Genomic DNA, 4,887 nt, shown 5'->3' on the forward strand with positions numbered 1-4,887 from the left:
CAACAAAATTCCTTGAGTTAGGCAGTAAGTGACCTAATTGTGCACTCAAACTAAGCAACAAAAATAATATTTATGCACATTATCAAATTTCCTCACACTTATCTTGTGCTTGCCTCCAAGCACCACACAATATAAATCACCAATTCCTAACTCATCATTTCAACCCATCTATCCCAAACCATTCCATTATAACTCAATCTGTTACATCTCAAATTTCAAATTAGAAAAAGCAACCATCAACTAGAAGTTCATAGGATACAGTTTCATGGAACCACATAATATAAATAATCACTTTGACTGATATCCAAACACAAAATAGAAGAGTCTTGCAAATTGCAGTACACATTTATTTTCATTGAGAATAGCAGTCAATACATAGTAGAACAACCACTAAACCGGTTCAGATATAAAGATTTCATACATTAAGTTCATGCAAAAACTAGAAAGTTTATTTGTAACTAACTTAAACACTTTTATTGCTTGCTTAAAATATCACTAACCTTTTGACATGACAACAAACATTTGTGATGAATGTACCTAGTTACTCAGCCGGTCACAATTTTAAGTGGCTACTAGCCGCTACTCATAGTCATTTAACTTTCACTTTTATGGCTACCTTAAAATGTCACTAGCCTTTTAACGAGAGTGCAAACATTGTGATGAATGCACCCAGTTACTCAACTGGTCATAGATTCAAGTGGCTATTAGTGCTACTCATAGTCAATTGACTACTTAAGTATTTCTTTATTTTAACTTTGTACTCTCTCCTTTTTTTTTCCGATCTTATACTAAACATGAACCATAAAATTTCAGGGACACAAATCAAGTCAAGCTGTAGTACAGTTCTTCTTAAGGATTGACAGTCACTCAATGATAAAAGAAAATCAATCTTAATGGGCAATTTCCAAACAAATCATATTTAAGAAACTTAATAAAAAAAAATAACTATTCACCATGTGGAAAGATGAAAAACAAGCTATAATTCATAAAATATGGTTATAATTACAATTCAATTTTTGAAATATTACATCTAAGTTGTTTTAAGAATAATTGAGATAGTTGTGAAAGTTGGAACTTAAAATCATTGAATGTATATTTGTGTTATGACGAAAAATGGACAAAGTCAAAATGTTCAGCTATAAGTGTTAAAGAAAAAAGAAAATGCAGTAGAGATAATAAAGTAAAATACTAAATGAACTACCCTAAATGATACGTTATAAATGATAATTAAGTAAATAGAAAAAGGAATGGAGGAACATGTTAACTCCCCTGATTACGTGTCTTAAAGGTGGGGTAAAATTGAAAGTTGTAAGCTTTGTTTTGCTCGAGAAGGGATCCCTTTAGCTCTCGCTACTGCTTTAGTAAGAACCTTTATCTGGTCCAGTTTTTCTGTCATGTGAAGGCCCAATGTCTCTAAGCTAGTTAGTCACTCCTCCATCTGCTGAATTTGCTGCAACATTACTTCCAAAGATAAGGTGGATTGTTGTGGTGCAGTAGCTTATGTAAATTATGTGTTGGTGGCAAATAGTGTGCCCTATTTATGTTTGTTGCATATCCTCATGTTTATCAATGTAATTGGACCTAGAGAGACAAAACATGCAATACTACCCTCAATGTGCAACAATCCTGTGTCATCCAGACATCCCAAACCCAATGCAGTTAATGTACAAGAAGACTGAATTATCATCAAGATCATTAAATTTTTATATCAAACCAAACAGGTGGTGAAAGAGCCCAAGATTAATGGTCTTTTAAATGAAATGACATTAGGAAATTGAGAGGCCAAAAAAACTCCTTAGTTCACTTTCTTTTCCTAAGTCATACACTACATAAAATATAGTACAGTTTTAGACACGATGTTAGGTGTGTCTTTTCTATCCAAAAATGAGTAGTTTAGGAACCTATGAATATATTTCAGACAAAGGTTACATAAATATAGGTTTTTAGACTTATTAGGGTCAAACAAGTCAGGTGGGGTATCACAAAAATCGACAAAGAAAAAAACAACATCAAATTCATTACAAAAATCATAACAAGGTGCATCGCTCATGACTCTGAGTGCCTCATATAGTTCAGTGATTGAAAAACTAAATCGTTTTCCCATTAATCTAAACGTTATCAAATCTTATGTTTTTAAATTGAAATCAATGGCTTTCTTAAATTGAAAAGTGATATAAAATTTCCTAACTAATTTCACATAAATAGGGCAATCAATCTCAAAATAAGACTCCCGACCAATATCATGAATCCATTCGAATACACCATCTTTAATATTCAAGGATTTAAGAGTAGGGTCATGAATTGTTTTACCCGCCACGATGGGTAATGTATAGATTTCCCCATACATTTTCCTTCTCTGACCTTATTAGGAAAGTGAGGCGGCTGTGTAACTTGGATTCAGTGGGTGGAAGGATATATTTGCCCTTTTTTACTCTTGCTCTCTTTCTTGCCCATGCGGTTTTCGTGTTTTCGCTCGTGGGTCCGCCCATTTGGAGTTACCGAGACTCTTGTTCTTCCTTTGCTCGATTTATCTCGTTGTCCCCTCGTATTGCACTTGAGAGGGAAAATCGGTTACGTTAGTTGTGGAGCTCTGGTGTTGGTCGACCGTCGTTGAGTCGTCTCAAGGTGGATTCGGTTCCTCGCATCTGGCCTGTGTTGGTTCAATTTCTGGTTGAAGCAATTATGGATTCTCTTCAGCCCCATTGATGAGTTGCAGCCTCTTGTTTTTAGATTAAGCACGCTTGGTGCAAGCTTTCTTTCCTCCCATTTGTCTTGCTTTATGGTGGATTGAAGTGGAGGCGACTTAATTTGATGGGGATTGGATGCGGGAGGAGAGAGGTGAGTAGTCGAATTGAAAGAAGACAAAAACAAGTGTCGGCGTGATAGGAAGAGGGGAAGTGGGGAAATTTTGGTCATTTGGTGTTCTAGGGCAAAATAAAAAGTGGTTGTTAAGGGTTGTAGCATAGGCTTTAGGCAACACTTGTGAAAAAGTCCCAAATTATAACCCAAGAAAAAATACATACTTACCCCTTTGTTAATGAGCTATAAGTGATCAGAAAAAATTTCAAGTCAAAAACAAAAAGGAATAAGACGATAAAAGCAAATTAATAAAAAAATAAAATAAAATATCTTGAACAAATTTAAAAATCCTGAAAATAAAATAAAAAAACTTAAGATGAGAACATTAAAAAACACAGAATGAGTTGCCTCGTATTTAACACCCATATTTATTGTCCTGGGCTAGACATTGTCAGTTCCTTCAAGTGTTTTCTACAGGATTTCTTAAGGTGATTTCTTTAACATGTTGTATAGGAAATCCATAGAAATGCTTCAATCGATAACAATTAATCTTAAAAATTTTATTGGTGTTTAAACTTTTGATTTTAACCACACTGAGGAAATAGATTAGTAATGACAAAAGGACCAAACCATCTTGATTGTAATTTTCTGGGAAATAACTTTAAACAAGAATCATAAACTATAACTTTTTGCCTTGTTAAAAATTATTTTTTATAAATTATTTGATCATCAAAAGCTTTTGTCTTCTCTTTGTAAATTCTTGAATTCTCGTAGGCATCATTCCTGATTTCTTATAATTCTTGTAGTTGTAATCTCCTATGTTCTCTAACTTCCTCTAACTTCATGTTGTAACCTTTGATTGCCTAGTAGCCCTGTGTTCCAATTCAACACGAAGATAAAAAGGTTTTCTAAAGACTAAGCTATAAGGTAACGTACCTATGGGAGTTTTAAAGGTTGTCCTGTAAGCCCATAATGCGTCATCAAGTTGCAAACTCTAATTTTTCCTATTAGGATTGACTATTTTTTTAAGAATGACTTCACTTCCCTGTTAGACACTTCAACTTGCTTACTAATCTGTGGTTGGTAAGCTGTAGAAATTCGGTGAGTGAAGTGATACTTCTTTAAAAGAGTTTCTATAACTTGATTGCAAAAATGAGTTCCTCAGTTGTTTATTGTTGCTTGTGGTATTCCAAACCTAACAAAGATATAAGATTTAACAAAATCTCCAACAACTTTATTTTTTTTAGTTCAGGTAGCCTTGCCCTCCACCCATTTTGAAACATAAGCAACGACAAGAAATATGAAGAATTACCAATAGATAAAGGGAATGGTCCCATGAAATCTATGACCCATACATTAAAAATTCACAAATTAAAATAGTTGTTTGTGGCATTTGATTTCTACATCCTAAATTTTCAGTTCTTGGGCAATTTTCACACAATTTACGATATATATATATATGAATCATAAACCACATACCATTTCAAACTGAAGTGTCACCCACAAGCATACGAATGACAAAATTTCATAATGGAAGGGACTTCTATTTCTGAAACATAGTGCCTAATTATTATATCCACATAATGTTTCCATAAGTAAGGATCATCCCAAAGATGATATTTAGCATCTCTTTTAATTTTACTACTTTCAGTTCTAGATAACTAATCTGGAAGTACACCAGTAGCTAAGTAATTAACAATGTCAGCATACCATGGAGTCAATTGATGAATTGAAAAGAGATACTCATCTAACAAGTCATTTTTCAATGGCAGTGGTAAGCAACTGGGATGTTCAGCAACAAAGATTTTATAACCCTTTTTTCTCACGTATTTCTATATCAAACTCCTGTAGAAGGAGTATCCAATGAACTAATCTTGGTTTTGCCTCTTTTTCCTTGAGTAGGTACTTCAAATCTGCATGATCAGAATATACAATCACTTTAGTACAAAGCAAATATGAACGAAATTTTTCTAATACAAAAATAAAAGCTAAAAGCTCATTCTCTGTGGTCGAATAATTACTTTGAGCATTATCAAGTGTCCTTGAGGCGTAATAGATGACATGAGGGTCTTTTCCTATCCATTTCCC

General features: G+C 33.7%; 1 long non-coding RNA gene across 1 annotated transcript; it reads right to left on the minus strand.

Annotated features, from left to right (window-relative positions):
- Nucleotides 1-318: 318 nt before the first annotated feature.
- On the minus strand, nt 319-3,094 carry LOC148266264 (uncharacterized). The gene is made up of 2 exons (XR_015818416.1): nt 2,311-3,094; nt 319-1,450 (listed from the first exon to the last, which is right to left on the minus strand). It is a non-coding gene; the product is annotated as an uncharacterized LOC148266264 (long non-coding RNA).
- Between the last annotated feature and the right edge of the window lie 1,793 nt (nt 3,095-4,887).

This window comes from Carica papaya, chromosome 4 (genome assembly GCF_054855325.1).
Source record: "Carica papaya isolate Zhongbai chromosome 4, ASM5485532v1, whole genome shotgun sequence".
In the NCBI taxonomy this organism is placed as follows: Eukaryota; Viridiplantae; Streptophyta; class Magnoliopsida; order Brassicales; family Caricaceae; genus Carica; species Carica papaya.